Source organism: Pleurodeles waltl, chromosome 3_1 (genome assembly GCF_031143425.1).
Source record: "Pleurodeles waltl isolate 20211129_DDA chromosome 3_1, aPleWal1.hap1.20221129, whole genome shotgun sequence".
Taxonomy (NCBI): Eukaryota; Metazoa; Chordata; class Amphibia; order Caudata; family Salamandridae; genus Pleurodeles; species Pleurodeles waltl.
Window position 1 is genome coordinate 967,090,358 of NC_090440.1, and position 25,580 is coordinate 967,115,937.

The 25,580-nt window shown below is 44.7% G+C and overlaps 1 protein-coding gene across 1 annotated transcript in view; it reads left to right on the forward strand.

Moving 5' to 3' along the window:
* The first annotated feature begins 20,425 nt into the window (after positions 1–20,425).
* The window catches only part of LOC138284832 (uromodulin-like), a 30,492-nt gene continuing 25,337 nt past the window's right edge, over positions 20,426–25,580 (forward strand). The window contains exon 1 of the mRNA XM_069224020.1: positions 20,426–20,521. The gene's annotated coding sequence lies outside the window, so the exon portion shown is untranslated. The remainder of the gene's footprint in view (positions 20,522–25,580) is intronic.

Here is a 25,580-nt window from a genome sequence, read left to right on the forward strand (position 1 = left end):
TGAACTTCTTCCAAAAGTTCTTCATGCATAGCATAGCCCACGTCCCCAGCACACTATCCTGCGATGCGCAGCTCCCTGAGCAGTTTTCCGGTGACATAGGATCCTTCTGTGTAGTGCTAAGATGACTGCACTTTGCAATTCCTTTGTCCCTTTGTCCTGGGACTCCTGTGGGTACTGAAAGGTCTCCTGAGGGCTCTCTGAAGTGCTGAGAGCCCCCTCTGTTTCCTCAGTCCAAGTTGAAACCCCAAGGTCCCTCCTGGGTCCAGGCAGCTCCTCTTTGATGCAAAACACATTCTTGCATGAACTAAGGGTTGTTGGCAGAATCCAATGACGCAAACAGCCTGCATCTAATGACTCAACGTGGGACACCCCTTGCACCAAGCAGGAACCTGCAGCTATCTTCTGTGGTGCATTTCTGTATTTTTCTTCGAACCAGAGAATCCACTTTTGCACCTTCTTCCAGTTGGGCAGAGGCTCCTGTTCTTCCTGGACTCTTCTTCGATTTCTGAACTTGGTTCCCTCTCTCCACAGGTCTTCACGTCCAGGAATCCATCATGGGTTGCTTGCAGTCTTGCTTGCTTCTCGATTAATTCTTCATCATGACTTGTAGTGTGCTCTGAGGAAACTTGCTGTACTTTACTCCTCCTTTCCTGGGCTCTGGGCTGGGGTACTTTACTTACCTTTGGTGTTTTCATACACTCCCAGGGCCCCTCTGCACACTACACTTGCCTAGGGGGGAATTTGTGATTCGCATTCCACTTTCTTAGTATATGGTTTGTGTTGCCCCTAGGCCTATTGCATTCTATAGTATTTTCTACTGTTTGAACTATTCAATGACTGTTTACTTACCTGATTTTGGTTACTAGTGTGTATATTGTGTATAATACTTACCTCCAGAAGGAGTTTTGCCTCTAAGATATTTTTGGCCTTGTATCACTAAAATAAAGTACCTTGATTTTTGATAACACTGAGTTTTGTCTTTTAATTGTGTATAGGTACTATATGACTATAGTGGTATTGCAAGGGATTTGCATGTCTCCTAGTTCAACCTTGGATTCTCTGCTACAGCTATCCCTAGACAGCCTAAGCTGCTAGATACTGCCTACATTTCACTAATAAAGGACAACTGAATCTGGTATAAGGTGTACATACCTTAGGTACCCACTACAAACAAGGCCATCCTGCTAGACCTACTCTAAGTGTGACATACATGTAAAAAAAAGGAAGGATGGGCCTGGCAAGTCGGTACACTTGACAGGTCGAAATGACAATTTAAAACTGCACACACAGGCTCTGCAGTGGCAGGCCTGAGACATGTTTGAAAGGTGATTATAGTGGAATTCACAATCAGTGCTGCAGGCCCACTGGTTTTATTTAATTTACAGGCCGTGGGCACACATAGTGCACTTTACTAGGGTCTTGCAAGTAAATTAAATAGCCAATTGTGGATAAGCCTATATTACCACATTTTAACAAAGTCCTAAAACCAACAAAAACAAGGTCAGAAAAAGTGGAGGAGGAAGGCAACATGTCTGTTGATGACCATGCAGACACGACCATTTCCAAAATCCCTTGACGAATCACTATTTGAAAGAGACACCCTAAACACACCCCTTCTAAATAGCAAATCAGTTTGGATTTCTAAACCCATTTTGCTATTCAGTAACCTATTACAGGATCACAAAATAGATTCAGTGCAAAACAAATAGAAAGTTTTTCAGTCACAAACGCTGTGATTTAACGATTTTGGACATAAGACCCCTAAACCTCTGTCTGGAAAATGGGTACAAACAATGGGCTGGAATGAGGGCCAAAGTGACTGCCAATGCTGTGACAATTTGAAAGTGTAGCCTTTTTGCTCTCCTAAATCTTTAACGCAATTCCTGGTCAGCCCAGGTTGTTGAATAATGAGCACTATATATTCTTTGATCTGAGAGGTGTGCTGAAACTAATGTGAGCTAAGACTACTGTCTGGGACCATTCAGACTAGAAGGTGGTGTGTTATAGGCAGTGAGGAGTACACCAGTATAAATTCAATAACTTCAATTTAATGCCTCACTTGAATTTGAAGAAGAACTGAATTGCGTTTTCTGCAAGCCAGCAAAGCATTAAAAACGCTACAGGCCTGATTTGAGAGGCCCTATCTTCACCTTAGCGCAGCCATAGCATTATCTTATTTTACACTAAGGTGGTGCTAAAGTGGCTTTTTACACACACCATAATTAAAACGTGGTGCAATGCATGCATTGCACCACTTTGTAAACACTTGGACGACATTATGCCTGCGCCAGGCATAATGTATGCAAGGGGGGGCTGAAAAAATGGCGCAAGGAAATCTGAGAGATTTCCTTGCGTCATTTTTTTCAGCACTTTTAACGCCTACTCAGAGCAGGCGTTCAAATGGGGGATACCATTGAATACAATCGGCTCCTATGTACTCTGCAGTTGTAGCGTCAAGATTTTGATGCTATGCCTGCAGAGTACATTAATAGCATCTGGAATTCTGATGCTATTGCCCCCTACCCTGCCACATGATCCACCGTATTTTAAATACAGCGCGCACATGGTGGTGGTTGAGTGGCGCTAAGGAGAGCAAGGAAAGTGGCGCTGCACTGGGCCATGCATTATGGTGGGTTTCATGGGGTGTTGGCAAGTTCCGTTATGTGCACTGGAGCTGGGCACAGGTTGCATTTTTCTAGCCATTCCAGCAGAACCTTGATCACATTGGTACAAACCTCTGCTGCTAGTCAGTCTTCTGAACATCATGTAGCCACAAGAAATGCACTGGGCCTTGATCCTCCTGAACACTCTCTTTGACTGCAGGGCCAGGCAGACTCTATCTTTCCACAGGCAGGCAGGATCATGGTGCTTTAGGGCAAGGCTGAAGCATAAAGTCCAGACTTCAGGTAATGCCCCCTCACCACTGGAATATGGGCTGTCAGAGAGACACCAGCCCTAGCTGTACAGCAGCCCTTGTGTACACTGGAGAACACGCCTTTCCTTATTAATAATGAATTTGGAACTGCAAATAAAGTGAAGTGGCTTATGCCTCACTTTAATACACAAATTCTAGGCAGTAGATGAAGTTTCACTGTCTCAAATGGCACGAATGGTTTGGGATGATGCTCCTTTAATATATTATCTCCAAGTTGGTTTCAAAACACAGTTTTTGTGTAGAATGAGTGTCTGACAGAAGTTAGCACTGGTGCTGTCTCCATCCTTGAGTACCCACAAAAGCGGCACAAACATGTATGATGTTTCTGCACCTGGTTGTCTTTAGAGAAACTGAAGGAGTAGTCAGAGAAAGACAAAAAGGCAGGCCTCACCTACAGTCTTCCTCACTTTACACATCATAGTTTGCTGTTGCACACATCACCCCTAGAAAAAAGGCAGCACTCAGGAAGACTGATCAGCAGCTCCTTGTTAAACAGAAGGCTTAGAGTACTTCTAAAGGCAGCCCTGTCTCTCTTCTCTCACTTCAGTAACCGGTGCCCTCAGTGGTAGTACCATGGTCAGACCACCAGCAGCACCACTTTAACACCACAAGACGGACTGGCGGTGCTGGCGGTCCTAATCCACCAGTGCAGCGCTGCCCTGGGGATTACAACTCCCCTTTCCGCTACCAGTTTCACGGCTGTAGCATCAACATTAAACGGCTGGCAGAGATGGAGTGCAGGGGGCCCCAGGGGGGGGCCCTGCACTGCCTATGCACTTGGCATGGGCAGTGCAGGTGCCCTCCTGGCCAGCCCCATCGTGATGTTCACTGTATGCTTTGCAGATAGTGAACATCATGATGGAAGCTGGTGCACCCTACGAACTACAGCATTGCCGCCAGCTCGATTATGAGCCGGAGTCAATGCTGTAGGCTCTTTCCCACTGGGCCAGAGGGCAGAAACTCTGTTTCCACACACTGACCCAGTGGGAAACCTGTAACAGGGCCCACAGGGAGGCGGCCTTACTGTCAGCAACCAGCCCGTCTGGACTTCGGCGGGCAGGCTTTTCCTAGCTCCAGTTAACAGAATGTGCGTAAAATCTTCCAGTGACGGAGAGCATAGTCCTCACTTGCCATCTTGGGCTAGGCCAGATAAGGGGAATTTAAAATTAATCTCATTGACTACCATCATTCCGACTCCTGGCACAAAATAAATGTTATACAGTTACAACACAGACAGACATGAGCACAAGATGTCAGTACAAGGTCTGAGTTCACACATAGGAGTAGACCTTTGCACATGTGTGCCAGTAGGCCTCAACCCGAGTGACGATAGGACCACAATAAAAAGTCAGGATACCAGATATACATGCAAATGGGCTGACAGGGTAGAGGAACATATCTGTATGCTAGGCAGAAGATATTTCTGTCCCAACAATCATCTTTTTCCAGACTTTCACAGAAGTAGATGAATAAATAGAAAGAGGCTGTCTGGAAGTGGTAAGCTCTTCTTGACACTGAGAGGACCCAAAACGCTCAGAGTTGGCAATCATTTCATAAGTACCTGGAAGATATTTTTCATCAGAGACTGCATAATCTGCCTCAACATTGGGACCGTCTTTCTCAGAAACACCTTCAATGCCTTACTTTTTGAGATGGAGAAGGATTAGATAGGGCTGGATATATCATTTCAAAAGGAGGAATTTGCTGCCCTGGTTCAATAGCAAAAGCTGATAGCCACTTTAGCAATGTATCAGCTCAATGGCAGATCTTAGTTTAGCCAAAATAACACACTATTCGCTGTAATAGTAACTGCATAGGCAGGGGCAAGCTGTGAATGTTATTATAATGGAAGCACGATCGGTGCCAAAGCCCACAACAATATTATCTCTGCTTTGAACCCAGCGAGGGATAGGAAGGAATTGAACAACCATCTCTGAAACAACAGCAGTCATTCTGAAATAAAGTTCTCTCTCTACCTCCCAGATTGCACCGCTGGTTGGGTTTCAATTATGCATAGCTGAAAGTTCACATTGTGATTCCTGAGTATCCCTGCCAAGGAAAGTAGGGAGAGGGCTTACTTTTGGGCACCGTGCATTTTATGTTATCTAGGGGATAAAAAATACAAACCAAGGTGGACTAGCTGTTTTCCTCCTGCTAAAAAGGATTGAAGCTGTTGTTTGCTAGACTGCCCACACACCCCCCACCTACAGAATCCAATGTCCCAATAATACAAAATGCCAACCTCTCTCTAAAATTAAACCATGTGAGGCCTAGTAGCCGCCACTTATCCACAGTCCAGAGACACCTTCATCCAAACATCAGCCAAAGAATAATTAGTTTGCTGTCTGGGATAGAACCATGAACGTCAATTTGCCAAAACGTCAGGGGTAGCAGAAGTAACATCACGTGTCATTTGACTTTTAGTTTTACTTACACACATGCTTACAAACACACACACACACACACACTTTTACACTTTCACACAGGCTCTCTTATAAACAGACTCTCACCTTCAAGCACACACACACCATACATTTAAAAGAGCAAGTTACTTAAAGCTTTTTCTGGTGAATCCAGTATCTACCTGCTGATTACTCACCTTTTGAATACTCCCAATGCACCAGCATTCAATGGGAATTTTTTTCTTTCAAGCTCTCCATGTCGACGAGGATGTCACAATCGAAAGGCTGCCCATGCTACGCTGTCTAACCTCATTGGCGCCATAAGAAGTCCTGCCGGCGTGCTGATGTCAGTTTCACCCACTTTTTTTCATGCCTTTGAGGCGAACTGGTGAACACCAACATCGCAAACACAACACGTTACACCTACATAGACGATGAACAGCTGATCGTCCATTCTAAAATCTCTCGTCCTTTCAATGTAGAAGGTCAACGCTCTCTTTGGATCCAGACGATGCAGCCTTTCCTACTCCTTAGAGGGATGAAGAGGAGGGTAAAAGGACAGAAGGATGCCGGACTGCCCCAAATGAAAAGGAGTCACTACCTTTGGCAGGAAAGACGCCCTGATTCTCAAAACCATCCTTGATGGCATAGAAAGTGGTAAACGAGGGTTTTACACTCCGAGTTCGCAGCTCACTAACATGTTTAAACAACATGATTGCTATGAGAAAAACTGGTATCGTAGGGAGCCTCAACGGGCAGCTATGTATTGGCTCAAATGGTGTACCCATCAGGTAGAATAAAACCAAATTTAATCCCACTGAGGCATTATAAACGGAGTGGGAGGGAACATTTAAGTCAAACCTTTAAGAAACCTTAAAACTATAGGGGACTTAAAGAGGGTTGATCAGGTAAACAAATAAATGCTGACAGTGTAGACAGATAGCCCTTCACTATCGCAACTGCACAACCTTGTCGTGCCAAGGAAAGAGCAAATTTCAAAACATTGGATAAGTGGGCATTTAAAGGGTCAACATGTCTGTCCTCACAGTATTTGGCAAACTTGGCCCATTTACCAACATCAACAGTTTAGGTGGAGTGTCACCTGGCTGATTAAATCACATCCACCACTTCAGGGGGAAGACGAAAGGAATTCACGTTGCCCCATTCAATCTCCAGGCTTGTAGGTGCAGGCTCTGGAGGTAGGGGTGTAGAACCTGCCCCTGCAACAGCTAGAGGAGGTTGCTCTGTGAGGGAGACAGAGTGGAGGACACAGTGAGAGCTGAAGGAGGTATGTGTACCACACCCTTCTCAGCCAGTCTGGAGCTATTAATATGACTTGGGCCTGATCTTTGTGAATCTTCCTCAAAACTCGAGGAATCAAGGGTATGGGGTAAATGTGTAAAGCAGCGGGTTGCTCCAGCTCAAATGAAACACATGTCCCATTGTTCCCTGCATCGGATACTGAAGGCTGCAGAACAAGGGGCAGTGGGCATTCTTGCGAGTGGCAAACAGGTCTATCTAAGGCATTCTCCACAACCGGAAGATATGAAGTACCACCTCTGGATGAATTTGCCTCTCATGGTCGACTGAGAAGTGCCGGCTGAGACTGTCTGCACGTACATTGAGAACTTTGGCCAAATGGTTTGGCCAAGTGGTTTGCTACAATGCAAATCTTATGGTTCAGGGCCGAGGACCAGAGTCTTAGGGGAAACATTTTTTATTACGACTTTTTTTTTTACGAGGGTTGTGGTTAACGAAAGCGCAACAACGCTTTTTTTAACCACAACTCCGTTATTTTGTGCCTTAACTACGTATGTTCTGAACAACGAACATGCGTGGTTAAGGTACAAAGAAGGGAGTTGGCGAAGGAGGACGACGCAGGTGACAAGGGGTAGACTAAGGTAAGTGGTGGGTTTAGGTTTTGGGGAGGGGGTGGGGGGTCAGGGGGTTTTAGGTTTTGGGGTGGGGTTGGGGGGGTGGGGCGTTTTAGGTTTTGGGGAGGGGGTGGGGGTTAGGGGGTTTTAGGTTTTGGGGTGGAGTTTGGGGGGTGGGGCGTTTTTGGTTTTAAAAGAGGGGGTGGGGGTTTAAGGGGTTTTAGGTTTTGGGGTGGGGTTGGGGGGGTGGGGCGTTTTTGGTTTTGGGGAGTGGGTGGGGGGTCAGGGGGTTTTAGGTTTTGGAGCGGGTTTGGGTGGTGGGGCGTTTTTGGTTTTGGCGAGGGGGTGGGGAGTCAGGGGGTTTTAGGTTTTGGGATGGGGTTGGGGGGGCGTTTTTGGTTTTGGGGAGGGGGTGGGGGGTTAGGGGGTTTTAGGTTTTGGGGTGGGGTTGGGGGGTGGGACGTTTATGGTTTTGGGGAGGGGCTGGGGGGCAGTGGGTTTTGGGGTGGGGTTGGGGGGGTGGGGTGAGGAATGTAGGGTGAATGGTGCCTGTTAGTAATGATTTTATCAGGAATGCCTTTACAACGAAATATCGTTGTTAAGGCATTCGTGGTAAAATCATTAGTAGTAAGAACGAGGTCGGTGTTTCGACCTCGTTGTTAAGGCACTAGTTGTTTTCAAAGTTGGTGTTCCGTCATATAACTGAGTCTTAGAGCCTCTCTGCAGAAAAGATATGAACCTACTTCTCGGTGATTATTGATGTACCACATCCAGGTAGTGTTGTCTGTCAAGACCTGTACCGACCAACCACAAATGGAAGGGAGGAGGGCCTTGAAAGCCAGATGTATCACCCGCAATTCCAACAGATTGATATGAAGCATCAGTTCTTCCGGAGACAAAGACTCTTGGGTTAGGGTTGCTTTCCTGAAAGGTTAGCAGAGGAGGATGAGGTAGAGGAGGTGGAAGGCTGGTGTACTACACCACACTGCTTATCTCCCCCAAGACCTCTGTAGGATGCATAGAGAGGGTTGGCAGATTGCTATTGTTGGAAGTGCTGCCTCCCACGAAGGGAGGTGCTCCGGCCAAATCCCCTAAACCTACACAGAGGTCTGTAGGTCATGGAGAGTGTCTGAAGACCTAAGGACTTGGCAGTGGCCTTGCTCTCCTTAAATCTCTCTAAGGCTGAATTGGCCTTTGCCCTAAACAACCTAGATCCATTGAAAGGAAGATCCATTAACATGGACTGCACATCTGGGCCAAACCCCAATCCTCTGAGCCATGCATGCCTTGAGTTGGCAATTAAAGTCCCCATGGCCCTGGCAACAGAATCCTCCTTGTCCAGGCCTGATTGTATGACCTGCTTATCTGCCACCTGATTCTCTTGCAATAGTTCAGCAAAATGACTCTGCACATCCTGTGGCAGTTTGGGGATTACTTCTTTAGCCGAATCCATCAGCGCATGGATGTGCCTGCCCCATAGGCAAGTGGCATTCACCGACTTCAAAGTCATACTTCCTGATGAAAATATATTTTTTGCAGACTGCTTTGATTTTCTGTCAGCAGGAATCATGGAAAAGGAACCACGTGCAGGCCTTAAGGGGTATGAAGATTGTACAAACAGGCTTTCAGGTGTTGGATGCTAGCTTAAGAACTGAGGACCAGATTAACAAGAAAGTGGCGCATTATTATTAATGCACTACTTTCATCTGTCGCCCTTGCCCCACCTAAAGACACCATGTGTGCTCTGAATTTATAATACGGTGCACCATGGCGGTCGTTAGAACAATAGGGTCAAAATGGTTGATGCTATTGTGGCACTTCACTACACTAGCATCTAAAATGTTGACACTAGTTTAGCAAGGAGGCCCAATGGTTTCAACAAGTGCTTCATTTTAACGTGTGCTTGAGGAGGGGTTAAAAATAACGTCAAAAATGGAGCAGTAAAATCTTGTATATGTCACTGTGCACTTTTTGCAGGCCTTCTAATGCCAGAAAACTACATTGCATATATTATGCCTGATGCAGGCATAATTTGGCGCAAGGGGTTGCAGAGTGGTGCAATGCATGCATTGTCCCACTTTGTAAATATGGCACAGCAAAAATTGCCTCTTTGAGCCACATTATCGTAAAAATAATGATGCTAATGTGCAGCAAGGAGGCACTAGGGCCTTTTAAATCTGGCCCTGAGGATCTCCTGGTGCTGCCCTATACCTATAGATTTCAAAACTGTAGGAGAAGAATCAGGCTTCTGCCACAGATCTAATACTGGCTCCAACAAAGCCTTATTGAATGGCAGCAGGGGCTCTGATGCCACAGAGGAAGAATGAAGAACCACAGTAAAAATGTTTTGTTTTTATTCTGTAATGGGCAGTGGTAAGTATAGACGTTATGCTGCCTTCCTTATTACCGCATGACATGAGGTAACCTCTGGAGTGGGTATGCCCCAAGGGAATAATAACTTCCATTCAAGGGATGTGTCCAGCCCACTCGACACCTCAATGCCTCAAACTTCTGAGAAGGCAGTGGAATCTCCTTGTGAGGAGCCACGGAACCCCGATCTGGGGAGGACGTGCCCTGGGGGCACTGTCGATGGTATCCGTGCTGACCTGAAAGAGGAGGGAGTGGTGAAGCAGCGTATCCACGAGAAGGACGCAGAACCTAGCGGGGTTTTAAACGCCGAGCAAGACAAAGGAAGGAGGAAATCGTTTCCCCAGGAGAAGAGGTGTCGAAGGTGGAAGGGGGGACGGACGGACTGGCTGCAGAGTGGAAAGACGGATGAAGAGGACGAGGAGGAGAGATGCTCATCAATGCCGAAGTGGAGACAGCGGAGGACGTCCGGGATGAGAGCAGGAGCGAACAGACCGGCCATGTTCTAGGAAGAACGTGGCCTAGTCAGGTAGGGGCCATTGACGAATACGGGAGTTGAGGAGGTGGGAATTTGTTTTTATAATTAAACAGAAGGCGGAGTGGGTAAAGGAATTCATCACAGTGAAATGGAGCGGGCGCACAAAAACAAGGTTTTGGAAATTGCATGTTGATACAGGACACAGAAAAATTTAATGATTCTAAGGCTCATTTACATGAGGGTACGCTATAGAAACAGAGAGGAAGACTGAGGAGAAGCACAGACAGACCAGATATCACATACAGGGGGTTATAGAAGAGCCCTGGGAAAAGGAAGGAAAAAAGAAAAGTCCAAAGGAAAGGAAAGGAAAGGAAAGAGAAAGCTAAGAGTAGAAAAGTATTGAAAACAAACAGCTAGAAAAAGAAAGGCAGAAAAGAAAGAGAAAAAGAACACCCAGAAAGAAAAGAAAGATAGGAAAGAGAAAACAAAGGTCAGAGACGACAGAGAGAGAGAGAGAGAGAGAGAGAGAAGTAAACAATACCTGCCTCCCAAAGGTCTTCTATGTTCTTCTTTCCTCCTATGGCCTCCTAGATGGTACCGGAGATTCCACCTGAAAAGAAAGAGAAAAGAAAGATGGATCGGAGGCAAGACACTGAAGACTTACCAGCAAGGAGAGAGAGAGCGAGAGAGAGAGAGAAAAGAAAACAAAGAGACACTCGGAAAGAAAGACTGTGACATAAAATTTAATGAAAAAGAAATATAACCATAATCTACTACAACGTCTACAAGTCTCCATTATTTATGACCTGTCACAGGGGTGTCAGAAGTGGGATTTAACTACAATCTCATGGACAGGCTCAGGCATTGCAGGAGAATCCAACCCTGGCAGACATCATCACCCAGTTAGAGGAAGGGCAGAGACATCTGCACACAGACTGGGAGGAACAGTTAAAAGAGGCAAAGGAAGAACATGAAGCACTACAAACCGCTCTGAAAAGTCAGGCGACTATCATCGCTAATAATCAGTTAGTGCATGAAACGGCCATCGGAAAATTGACTGAGACGACAGCCATGCCCAGGGTACTCCCTAATGTACCTAGTAGCGTGATACAAAAATATCAAGAGAATGAGGATCCTAAAGCCTTTTTTACGAACTTTGAGTGGGTAGCTAGCTCCGCCAATTGGCCTATGGATAGATGGAGCCAATATATTGCACCCCTTCTCACAGGAACCTTGCAGGCAGCCTATCATGTGGTGTAACTCCTTACTCAGAAATAAAGAAAGCGATTTTAGAACGAGTGGGATTAGACCAAGAGAACTACCGCCTGCGTTTCCGACATACGAAATGGGTCAGTCAAGAAAATCCCAGGACTCTCTACTATAGGGACCATCATGAAGCCAATAAATGGTTGAATCCCACCAATTCCTCGAAAGAACAAATGTTTGAAACAATAGTACTGGAACAGTACCTAGACACCCTACCTTCATCTACAAGGAACTGGATTCGCCAACATCCGGGTCTCAACAATACTACTGCTATCGAACTGGCATGTGCATATCATCGAGCACCCGATTTTAGAGGGTCCAGCTTAAAGCCCATAGTCAGAGTGTAACTAAACAAGTATACGTCCAACCAGACCAAAAGGTAGTGACTGCACAAGTGTTGATCACTTGTGTGCATGGGGATAGTAAAATCTATGCCGTAGCTAAGATACAAATAAATTGGAGAGGACAAGAAGAGTCTCTCTCAGTAGGAGTAATCCCCGAACTATGCGAAGACCTAAATTTGGGAATTGATTATGATGCATTTCCAGAACTCTGAGAGTCACTAAACCACACTAACAGAACAGACTCCTGCTGGAGTGATGCTCTGTTTGTGTCTTCGGAGATAGAGAAACACACAACCAAGATGAATCTCTCTAGATCCCAAAAGCAAGAACAAAAACAACCGTTTCATAGAGACATCACATGAACACCTAAACCTCAACCGACATTCCTGAAAGAAATCATGTCTATTGCCGGACAGTTTTGGTAATCACAGAGAGTGGATCCCACGTTAAGAAATGCCTGGCATCTAGCCTTGCCTCCTGACAACATTTCGGTAGGTCCCACGTTTCAAATCACTAGTGAACTTTTATATTGTGTGTGTCCTTCTTCCACTAACCGAGGTCCTCAGCTAGTAGATCCCCAAGAATATAGAGAACAAGTACTTAATTTGGCACATGGAGATAGTGGGGAAGGGCATTTCAGTAGAGAAAAAACAGAGTCCATAACCAAGAGCCGGGTGTATACGGTGATATCAGGAAATATTGTCATTCTTGTCCCCAATGTCAACTAATCAATCCTTCCACAGACCCTAGAGTTCCCCTCCGTCCATTACCTATTATAGAGGTCCCTTTCACTCGGGTGGGCATGGACATAGTGGGACCTTTGATCCCATCCACTAGAGGACATCAATACCTTTTAGTACTTGTGGACTATGCAATCAGGTATCCAGAGGCAATCCCATTGGCAAGTATGACTACTAAAACCATAGCTCAGGCCATGATAGAGTTTTTCTCCAGAGTTAGTTTCCCAAAAGAACTCCTTACGGACCAGGGGACTCCTTTTATGTCCCAATTGATGTCCGAGGTATTTCAGGCTCTGGGGGTTCAAGAAATATGGAAATCGGTCTATCATCCCCAAACCGATGGTCTGGTGGAACAATATAACAAAACCATCAAAAACCTTTTACGTGAGATCATTAATGACTCTTGGAAGAACTGGGAAAACAGTTACCTCTGATTCTATATGCCCTAAGAACCCACATACAATCATCCACAGGGCTTAGTCCCTTTGAACTCCTCTTTGGGAGACAACCACGTACCCTGTTGGAAATGTTAGCCGAACAAGGGGAAGAAACAGAAGAGGAAATTAAAGATGTATTGACATATACCAGTGAGCTTAAGGAAAACTTACATAACATTTGGGAGGAGGTACATAAAAATTTGAAGGAAGCTCAAGAGAGACAGAAAACCTATTACGATACTCGAAGAAAACCCCGTGATTTAACAGAAGGAAAACAAGTACTGGTTCGTTTACCGACTACAGACAACAATATACTCGCTCACTGGCAGGGGCCCTATACTATACTAGAAAAGGTTACTCCTGTAACGTATAAAGTAGAAATACCAGCTGAGTCAGGCCAAGGTCACATATATCATATCAATCTTTTGAAATTATGACATGAACCAGAAGGGCAGACCAGTAATCTATACATTTCCACCTGTTCCGAAACTGAAATACCACTATATCCCTCTAGTACGGAACAAGACAATGACATAATTATGCCGCAGTTGGGTACCAATCTCACACCAAATCAAAATTCTCAGTTAGTAACTATAGTACAAACTTACACTGACGTATTTTCTAAAATCCCGGGGAGGACCCATCTAAAACACCACATTCGTACCTTAGGTAATCGCGTGTCCTGACAAAGACCCTATCAGATACCAGAAGCCAGGAAACAGATGGTTGAGAAGTAAGTGATGGAGATGCTAAAAACAGGGGTTATTGAGCCTTCATCTAGTCCTTGGTGTTCACCCAATAGTTTTGGTTCCGCAACCAGGTGTATCTATCTGATTTTGCATTGATTTCGGACAAGTAATTGCCCTCTCCTACTTAGATATGTATTCCATGCCAAGAATAGATGATCTTCTTGAAGGGTTAGGAAAAGCTAAATATATGACTACGTTAGACCTAACAAAAGGTTATTGGCAGATCCCTCATGAGGAGGGTGATAAAGAAAAAACAGTTTTTGCAACCCCGTCAGGGTTATATCAGTTCACGGTCCTTCCTTTTGGCCTACATGGAGCACCAGCTGCCTTTCAAAGATTGATTGATTGATATGGTGTTGCGGCCTTTTCAAGAATATGCGGCTGCATATTTAGACAACATTAACATTTATAGTAAAACATAGGAAGCCCATACTTCACATCTATCTGCCATTTTAACAGCTCTCAGACAGGCAGGACTCACAGCAAATCCAGAAAACTGCAAACTAGGGCAGGATACCATTGACTATTTGGGATATGTGATCGGGCATGGAAATCTGAAACCCTAAATGGAAGAGGTATACGCTATCACACAAATTCCTTTTCCACGATGCAAAATGGATGTCAGAGCTTTCCTAGGTATGGTAGGGTATTGTAGATGTTTTTTTGCTCATTTTTCAGATATCGCAGCTCCTCTGACTGCCGTACTCGAAAAGAACAAACCCAATCAGATGACCCACTTATCCGAATTGGAGAAAGAAAATTTTCTGCGCTTGAAACACCTACTAGCAACAGAACCTGTGTTACTTTGCCCTGTTTTCAACAAATCCTTCCTGGTTCAAACCTATGCTTCCAATCAAGGAATAGGAGCCATTTTATTTCAACAAGATGAGGATGGACTATATCATCCTATTGTATACCTTAGCAGAAAACTGTTACCCCGTGAAAGATATTATCCATCAATAGAAAAGGAATGTCTTGCTATAAAATGGGCTATTGAATCCCTTAGGTATTACTTGTCGGGCCGCCCCTTTACTTTGCTCATGGATCATGCTCCCTTGACCTGGTTATCGCAACACAAAGACACGAATGCACAGGTCCTAAGATGGTTCTCATCCCTACAATCTTTTGCCTTCCAGATACAGCACTCCCCGGGTTCCCTCCTGTCCAATGCTGAATATCTCTCTCGCTACCCATCTGACCAGTGTCTCAAACAGAATGGAAGTAAATATATGGTCAAAGCAAGGGGGAAGTACTCCTAGACTTCCACTGTAATCTATTGATTAAGCAATTGCAAATATACAATCTATGTAGCATAGGTAGTGTTTTATTGCTTTTTGTTTCTTTTTACGTTTTTAGCATAAGAGAAGATTGTACTTATATTGGTAGGTGTTCCTAATTCAAAACACACAGTGAAAGTGAATATTGTGAAAGGAAGTGAAGGTGATATGTACAATATATACAGAAAGTGGTTTAAGAATAATATGGACTTCTAGCAGCTCCGTCAATCCAGGAAGCCCTGTAGTCACATATAATTTCTTTACAATTTTAATCCACATTCAAAATCATGTCGACGTTTCGACCCCATATGTAGACATAAATCAATAGTGGGTCATCATCCTTTCCTACGCCATATATGGAAAGGGTCGAGGTATATTGATGATGTATTGCTCATTTGGCATGGATCGATTATCCAACTCCAGGAATTTCACACTTGGCTGAATAACAAATCTAAAGATATCCAGTTTACCATTGAGTCCAACAGAGAGAGCATTCCCTTTCTAGGTCTCAAAATAGGAGTAGCTAGAGAAAAACTCTTCGTCACACTATATCAAAAACCAACAGAGAGAAACATACTATTACACTACTCTAGGAGTACTTCCCCCTTGCTTTGGCAATATATTTACTTCCATTCATTACCCTGGTCAAAAGGGTTAGAGGGTATCGCCTCATTGTCTTAGACTACAGTGGCTCAAAACAGCCACTGCCTAGGGGGAGTGGATGTGAGGAGCCGCGGAACCCTGATCCGCGGAAGAAGTGACCCGGGGGCACTGTCGATGGAATCCACTCTGACCCGGAAGAGGAGGGCATGGTGAAGCAGCATATCCGTGAGAAGGACGCAGAATCTAGCGGGGTTTTAAACCCGAGCAAGACGAAGGAAGGAGGAAATTGTTTTCCCAGGAGGAGAAGAGGTGTCGAAGGCGGACGGCGGTATGGATGGACCTGCAGACGGAAAGATCGAAGAAGAGGAGGAGGAGGATAGGCGCTTTTCAACACCGAAGTGGAGACAGCGGAGGACGTCCGGGATGAGAGCAGGAACGAACAGACCGGCCACGTTCTATGAAGAACGTGGCCTAGTCAGGTACAGGCCATTGGCAAAAATGTCGGGGAGGTGGGAATTTGTTTTTATCATTAAACAGAAGGGGGAGTGGGAACCAAAAGGAATTCATCATGGGGAAACGGCGAGGGGGTGCACAAACACAGGGTTTTTGAAATTGCACGTTGACACGGGGCACAGAAAAATGTTATGATTCTAAGGCTCATTTACATGTGGGTACGCTATAGAAACAGAGAGGAAGACTGAGGAGAAGCACAGACAGACCAGATATCACGGACAGGGGGGGTTATAGAAGAGCCCTGGGAAAAGGAAGGAAAAATGAAAAGTCCTAAGGAAAGAGAAAGCCAAGAGCAGAAAAGTATTGAAAACCTACAGCTAGAAAAAGAAAGGCAGAAAAGAAAGAGAAAAATGACACCCAGGAAGCAAACAAAGATAGGAAAGAGAAAACAAAGGTCAGAGAAGACAGAGCGAGAGAGAAGCAACAATACCTGCCTCCTAAAGGTCTTCTAAGTTCTTCTTTCCTCTTATGGCCACCCTGGACGGTACTGGAGATTCCACCTTAAAAGAAAGAGAAAAGAAAGGCGGATTAGAGGCAGGACACTGAAGACTTACCAGCAAAGAGTGAGAGAGAGAGTGAGAGAAAGAAAAGAAAACAAAGAGACACTCGGATAGAAAGACTGTGACATAAATTTTTATGAAAAAGAAATAAAACCATAATCTACTACAACCTCTACAAGCCTCCATTATTTCTGACCCTGTCACACTCCCATTCGTCGAGGTCCTGATACTTCTGATCCTCTAAATATTGTTGCTCCTCTAAGAGCCTCAAGGCTTCCCTCCTGGATCTCAGCCTAGATTCCAACTGCGGCATCAAAGGAAAATGCGCTGGCATCGAAGAAGCAAGTTGCGGCACCTGCAAAGCTGGGGTCGGTACTGGGACCTCACTCCGGGCAGACTTAGGAGGACTCGACGCCGGACGGGATCGAACCGCTATCAGAATTGGCACCGACGGCACCAACAACTCCTGTGAAATCCACTGATGATGGTGTTTTTCTCCATGCCATTACAGGCCATGGATATGGAGCCGTAGACATGAAAGACAGGAAAAGAACCTGCCTATATGGTACCCGGAAACCTCCCAGAGAGAAGGCCAATGAACCTGTGCGGCCCGCAGGTGCACCATAAAGGGTCATTGCTCTAATAAAAATGCTAAACATAACATTTAAAAATCTGATAGGATCCGTCCCTGTGCCTAGAAAGGTCGGGTATTCTTACTCCTGCTGCGGAGGCTCAACCTGACCTGTTGCCTGCTCTTCAATCTCCTGACAGGACTTGTGGGTGACACAAGGAGATCTCCACCAAAGACATTGCCGGTGACGCCTCAGGCAACTTCTGTTGTAGAGGAAACAAAGTGGGACTCACTTCCCAATTTGAGCAGCATCTGGACTTCGAAGCCGAAGACAAGGATCAAGGACTGGTATCCCAGGAAGAAAGACGCAGTAAACTATGGTGTCTCGGCTTCTTTTGCCACTTTGATGACCTGTGGGATGACAACTCCTCTTGAGGCCTGGGTCTACAACAGCCCTGCTTCTCCTCTCTAGCCTTTATCAGAAACAACTTCACCTCCCTTTCTTTTAGTGCCTTAGGGTTCATGCTCTGATACAATGAGCATACCCCGACATTGTGATACGAACAAAGACACCAGAGGCAGTTTTCGTGCGGGTCCGTGAAGACATGTGACTTCTACACTCCTGACAGGATTTGAAGCCTGACTTCTTTGGCAGGGACATTGTCGCACAAACAAAACTTCGACAATTAAATTCCCTCGAAACAACGTAACTACACTGAAAGGTTGAAAACCCATTAGCGTTGAAGGTGCAGAAAAAAGGGAACTGGTGAGGACTTCACATGGCTCTGATGATGTCAGTCGGAGTTGCGTGCAGAGCCATTCTATTGTGACGTCCTTGTTGACATGGAGAGCTAGAAAGAAAAAAAATCCATTGAATTCTGGTTCATTGGGAGTATTCAAAAGGTGAGGAATCCACAGGTAGATGTATCAATCAGAAGTATGTTTACTTACCTCAGATGCCAGTGAGGGTCATATTCCAGCTAGTTGTACTCCAATCTTTATGACACCTAGGAGTGTAATAAAATACTAACAGAAAGCAAGAGAAATGGAGCTCCAACCGATGTCTGCAAAGATGAGCTCCTCTGTGCTCCTGGTACTGATTTTGCCACCTCTGAGGCCAGGGGTTGCAAAGGAAGTGCCAGAGGTAGCAAGTGGCAAGGCAGGGGTTGCAGCTGCGAACCCTGGCAACCACTAAATGACGTCCATGGATACACCCCCAGTTGATAGCTATGTAGGCACATGTGGTCTTCTACAAGCTTTTGCAGATGCGCCCAGATCACGTCCTCCATGAAGTATGAATGACAGGCAGATTTGACACGAAACAGCAGCTTCCTGGCTGAGTGGAGGGCACTGTTGTCTTTAACCAACTGCGCCTTTTGTAAACAAAAAGTTAATATTCAGGGTAACTACCAAGTACAAAATCACCACTAAAGCCACATAGTGGCTACTGTATAGGCATTCAAAGTTGAAGAATTATCATGGTTGACCAGTAGCCAGATTTTGACCATTTCCCATTTAACTAGCTCTGTTTATTTAGCACAAGTAAACATTAGAACATCGTCACTACCTTATACCCTCAGCTTGTTTCCTGAAAGACAACATCTATGACTTTCAGTCTGCTGAGCAGAAGCAGTATGTGGAGTCAGGGTGCAGTCGGCATGCACCTCAGGTTAGCAAGGTCTTTAAAGGTCTTGGACAGTGCTGCTGATTGCTTTTCAACAGTGTGCTTTTTAGGTGGCACTACACACTATTTTACAGAAGCTCCTTTGCCCTGTATCTTCACCCAGCCCTGGATTTCTCCTCCTCCCTTTACTTGCTTCCACAGTCTCCTGCTTGTCTTAAGCTTGCCCTTGAACAAATTGTTGACTCTAAAGTCAGTTTAGCTCCTTGTGGACTCTTTTGGGAGCTTCGATCTTAAAGACTTTCTCTCAGGTGAATTAACTTGGGTCACAGGAGCTTGCAGTGATACTTCAGGCGACCTCACTATTCAGACCCAGTGCCAGACACAGTCAAAGGCGACCACAGACACCCCTTTAGCCCGTGCATACCTGCAGGTGGATACCACCCCCGCCCCCTCCCGGGAATGTGAGAAACTGATTCACATCTTGAAACTAGACAACAGGGAATTAATTCACGGACTGTGAATATGCCAGTGCCTGAGGTAAATGCAATGTCTCTCCTGAGTTCATGGTGAAAACATGCACAAAATTGACAATTTTCCATCGATTGCATCAGCCCCTTCCCCCTTAACCGCACAGTGCAAGAATGTATCTGGGGAGACTGCAGAAGTGTGAGACATATTTTAGGATAGGATATATTTAGTATCCATGCTTGCGTGTGGCTTTGTAGCAAAGTCATTAAGTGACTCACCGTTCTTGCACTGAATATGGTAGTGCTTCAGGCCAGGCTTTAGGGACATTTTCTAATCCAGTATTGAATTTAATCTTTGTGTCACACTCGACAAAGGATTGCCATGAATGTTTGAGAGAACATGCTGAACATTCATTGAGAATAATCTGTACGTGGGCCAGCACTGCTGTGACAGTGGGCGCTGCAGATCATTACACGAATGCATTGTCAGACTTGTGCACAGGACCACAGGACTGAAGGTCATGATTAAGGTACATTGCTGTGGTCTTTGACATGGGGGTTGATATTTGTACAAGAGAAGCAGAAGTGCAATAAGACATAAATGAGACTCAATGTCACAGCTGTTTTTGGGCGTCAAGACTGCAGACACAGAAGGGGTGAGGACTGCAATTCAGAATTGAATTGCTTTGGCAAAGTAAGCTCTGTGTGTGTGTGTGTGTGTGTGTTGTAGCATCTCTGGAATCACTGCGGTCAATATATCAGGACTTGCCAGAGAAGTATGTGACTCCCTGTTGATCAACAAAGGAATTATGTGGGTCAGTTTTGGGGCACTTTAAAAGAAGAATTCATAGAGCCACCATTATTAAAAAACAGGGGGCAGTAGGTTCAGAATGAAGTGCATGGACAGGCCTTCTGTGGTCTGATATGCAAAAGAAGCTGTATCAACAATAGTGATGTACCTCCTACCATGCAAGAAAAGCAAATTAAGGGAAACACTGAAGGAAACCTTCCATAGACGTCGCCTGGGGGCACATAAGTCTCTCCTGCCTTCTGTGGAATGTGGCCATGCCTCACCACTCCCTGATTCACCAGAAGCCCCACCCTACTGAGATCACAGGTGATGTGCAACTCTATCTACCTCGTGGCTGGGTGCCAAATCAAAGCAAATGTATTGTTCCATAAAACTGACCACTAACAGCTTTTTTTCATGAACGTCACTAGACCCTCCCCTCACCTGTTGACTAATCAGGGGCCCCGACACCTCATCACCACACCTTATAAACTAGCAAGTTAGAGTGCTCAGAGCACACTTCTCAGCAACATTTTTCCAGAAACCTCAAGGAAGATCCAGAGGTTTCTCAAATACCTTTGCCTGTGAGTAACACATCTCTTTACTACCCATTCACAGAATGGTGTTTTAGTGTTGAACATCTGTATATTATCTAGTCAGGGCGGTAATCTCGTCTTTCCTAATGTGTGTTATTATTTCATCTGATGTTTTATTTGATCCATTCCGTGAATTGGTGTACTATTTCTTCAGGTCTTTCTCCTGGCATAGTAATTGCCCAACCTGGGTTATTCATATCTTTTCATGGTAAAGCATGGTTGACGATGGTTAGGTCATTGGTTTTAGAATGCATTTAAGCAGGGTGTTACCTGATACACTTGATGATTATCTGATGATTTATCTTATTGTGTGTAGTACGTCATATGTGCACTGTCTTGCCTAATTGACTATCTAATCATGCGCATCAGCGATTTGATTAATTCATAATTCATTGTATTTTTATATGGTGCATATCCTGATTGTGATGTGATGCAATGAGATGAAATTAACTTTCTTTTGCACTTTCTTAACTCTTTGATCTAACTTGCTGCCTCGTCCTCGTCTTATATGATCCCATGCACTGAGTTTCCGGCAGGTCAGAGTCCATGCTCAGTTCAATTTCATTTGCCACTTACTGAGGATGAAGACCGTTTGCTCAATTAATTATTGGCAAAAGAAACTGCATTTTCAGAGGCATGATGTATTCCCATAATGTGGTTAGAAGCTTGGGACATGATCGTCTTAGTAAAGGCATTTACCAACTGGGTGAACATTTTCAATACCTATATGATTTTTAATTAAAATGCTCAATGGAAGAATCACTGTTGAAAAGCTGGCTGATGCATATTTCCTAGTATAGCTCCCAGAGCAGGGTCAGTGGTTCGGCATTATAGATAAACTAGTTGTCAAAGAACAGACACTGTGTTCAGTCTTCTGCTGCCCCTTAGTATTCATTTTTTACTCAAAGATGTGATACAGAGTTTCTGCTAGAAGCAAAATGGAGGGAAACGCATGCAGAGGTTGAGACTTGTCCTGTTCGTGGCTATAACTGTGTTTTGTCACAATAAATCTTTGTCCAAAAGAAAAGAGAGAGGGCCGTCCAAGACCTACCACCCAAAGGGGACAGGGCACCGTGATACAGCAACACCCATGGAATCCAAAGGAGTCTGACACATTTCCAGATTTACAAGACTGGGAATGCATCAGGTTTCTATGCCCCCTTAGGGGTGGCATAATGGTGGCACAATGGGAAAAAATAACATGATTTATCCCCGTTTTCTCCTCTTTCTCTGTGTGCTGAGTTCTGCAGCACACATAGAAGAAGGAAAACGTCTCTCCTGATTGTTTTCATTCAGGAAGGTGTCCCTTTCTGCACAAAAACAATCATCCCTGCAAAGCATGTATCCTTGCACTATGGTACAAGGTTGCATGCGTTGGCAACAGGCAGCAATTTGCGCACCAGCACGGGGAACAAAGACAGTAATGTGTCGTAGCTTGCATTTCTGCCCTTCCTTTTGCCACAGGGCAATGCAGCAGGAAGGCTTGTGGCACTGCCCTGCGCCAAGAGCTTGTAAATGAGGCCCTAAGAGTGCTGAAGATCAGTGATGAGGGAACTTTGTAAGATACATTTGAGCGCCATCCATGCGCCAAGTGGAACTCCATGAGAGTCAGATCTGGAAAGAAAACACCTGTACTTGTTTAACGGCTTTCTATGACATGAAGGACACACGTTCAAATGCCTGCTAGCAAAAGAAATACTATTTACCACACCTAGAAGTGTAGACAGCCTTTAAGAACATCTAAGCCCAAATAACTTTTTAAAGGGCAGGGCAATCATTCTTTCAAGCTCTGTTCAATATTCTCTGCGGGGGATTGTAAGAGGCGTTTTCTGTAGCTCTTTGTGCGTTCCATTTGGTATGAATGCTAACTAGGCGCACCTCTTGAGTGATCCATGGACTTTAGTATGCTTTCCAGGTCAGACTTTGTGTTGACATTTGTTTGAGCAATCGAAAGCTTGCCATGTACAGTAGTAGGGCTATTGCCTGTTCTATATATGCAGACATCTTTACTTAAAGTGGCTCCTATTCAGTCTTCAAAATTACCTTGCATTGTCTAATAGTACAATCCTGGGTCCACAGCACATACAGTCAGGGCCACTGGAATTATTCGGTACTAAAAGACTAAATGAAGCAGGAGCGATGACAAAATTATGCAAAATAAGGACAGGTATGCAAACAAAGGTAAGTTATGTGCCAGACTGCAACGCATTCTAAAGTAGTATTGTTTTTCTATTTCTTCATTTTTCACACATTAATTCTGTCTGACCAAAAGTTTCAGCTCAGTAGTATCAGCTCAACGACATATTAGAGGAATCAGCAACTAAATAGTGGTCAGTTAACCTTTGCAAATTGTCTCTCACTAAGCGGCTCCTCAATTAGCCCTTTTTAGTAGCTTTTGACCTGTATGAGCTAGAAACATGGTTTGCTTGAATTTCAGTAACCTGCACGGCTAGGCAGTGGTAGGCAATGGACAGAATGCAGTATAAGTGTGTGCTGGTATTGTTTACCCCAATATAGTGTCATGCAGAACCTGAGAATCTCAGGTTAAACACAAGAAATCGTCATGTGTCTGCCCACATTACCAGCAGTGCCCTCGCGAAAGCAGTGATGTCATCAGGCATAGGGCATTAAAGGCTATTTTACAACCAAATTGCGAATACGTTCTAGCTTAATCCTTCTCGCAGAAAGTTATTGAATTTATCTCTAGACCCTCTTTCTAGCACTCCGTTAAACCGAGAGGAGAGAATCAAAAGGTGACCGAATGCTAACCACTGGGGAATCGTAGCTATCCCTGGGCTTGTGGACCAGGGGTCATGTCCACATGTTTCACCTAGGGCTTATTTACTGGGTGCTATTTTTATCCCCAGAGATTCTATTGGGTGGAATCTGGTACTATGCTAAGCACACCAGTGTACTGAGGTAAGTAGCTGCCTCACTTCAGTACAGGTCATGCAAAGCCTAGCAGCAAGACCGGCTTATGGTACAAATAAAAATGGGACCCACGGACCCCACTTATGGGGCGTACCATTGCCGAACTGAGAGTGCTTATGTGGGTTTAAGGTATTTTGTCTGGTGCGCAAGTGTATTCATGGCAGGGGCCGAACGAAGTGTGTGTGTGTGTGTGTGTGTGAGACCATACCAAGCATATAATGAAAAAAGGCAATTAAATATTACAACAGCCATATTACACACATGCCTCACAAGGATGAAACACAAGCAGTGCAAAAATATGCTAATTATTTTACGCCTCAACGTCATATATGACACCAACACACACACACATAAGCACACAAGACCCCCTAAGGGGGGTTCGTCACATGATGCACTGCGCTCTACTACCCATGTTATTGTCAAGGAATTTATTGGATGTTGTGCAGAACTCTACTAACCCTGATACGTGTGCACATCACAGAGACCCGGGATGTATCTATCAATGCACCAATACACTAACTATGTTACACCCACACCTCACATGATTTGCAGCAATGCACCCACAAGTTCCCTCCAAACACACCTTTGCTCCTAATATGGATTTATCACATGGTGTGCCTCACTGCTCTAAACATTTTATAGTCAGACCTCACAGGACCAGGAAGTTATCACATATTGTGCAGTGCTTCACTAACCATGATATAGTCAAGCTTGATGAGGATGTATTATATAGTGGGCAGCACTCCAATAACAATGTTATATTAAACCCTCATGGAAAACAGGGATTTATCACATGCTGTACAGCACTCCACAACCCATTTTATATTCACCTCTCAAGGAGATTTATCACATATTGTGAAGCACTCAACTAGCCACAGTGCATCTGCACCTCTCAGGTATAAGGTAGGTATCAGAATATGTGCAGTGATACACTATATTATATGCACACCTCTTCTTACACAACATGTGTGCAACAACACAACAGCCAATGCCCCGCCGTCACACACACCCATACTCCTCAAAGGGGTGTATCAAGTGTCATACAGCACTCCACTAACCATTTTATACACATTTCACAGATTCACAGAGGAATAACATGTTGAGCAGTTCGTTTCTATCTGTGTTATATGCACCTCAAATTGGGATCAGGCATTTCTCACATTTTGTGCAGCACTCCATTAACCGTGTTATGTGCAGCCCTCACAAGGATTTATCCCATGTTGTGCAGAACTCTATTAACCATGTTATATTTATCTCTGACGGGCATCAGGGATTTATCGCAGTGTGTATTCATTTTGTGATGTAAGAGAGAGTTTGTAGGTCCTCGTTACGAGTTGAGTGGTATGGTACCCCTGGTAAGATACTGCTGGGAACTATGAGCGATTTCATGTCCTGGGGCCTGGTTTTAGTTAGTGCGATTCTGTAGTGAGTAAAACAGTGGCTGAAGAAGGCCAGGGGCTGCAGGCACAGGTACATCCTGGCTCCCAACTCTTCCTCCAGCACCAAAAACTGACAACCTACACCCAGCCAGAACTCGGGCTGGTAATGCCACAGATGGCCTCCCTGCAAACGCCCCCCTCACGTCGTGAACCCCACACCCACTCCTTTTCCTCGCTAACATTAACCATGTGCTAAGAGCAGGTATAATGTTACCAGAATTGTTCTCGAGTCAGGGAAAACATGCACATTTTCATTCAGTGCTCCTGGCTCTGCTTACTTAGTCCCCATTCGGATAATTATAACCTTTAATGGAAGAATTTAGGTGTGGCGATACTGGATCTATTAGGAGAGTCCACATCCCCACTTCTCCACAGCTTAATTTGGCCAACTCAAAATGAGGGCTTTATTGAAAGTTACTAATTGGGGCATGTACGTAGACTGATGAAATAATTTTAGGAATCCACTATCTTGGTGGGAACAACACAAAGGGGACCAGGTATCATGGAAAAATAACCCTGGCTTCAAACCCCAGGAGCCTGGTCGCAACCACCTTCCCTTCTCCTTCATTGCTTCTCAACTATTGTCTGCGCCTTGCGAAATTCAGGATGCTTAGCCAGGTTAGCTTTTATCAGAATATCTTCGAAGTCAAACATCCTACGAGCATCGATTCCATGAG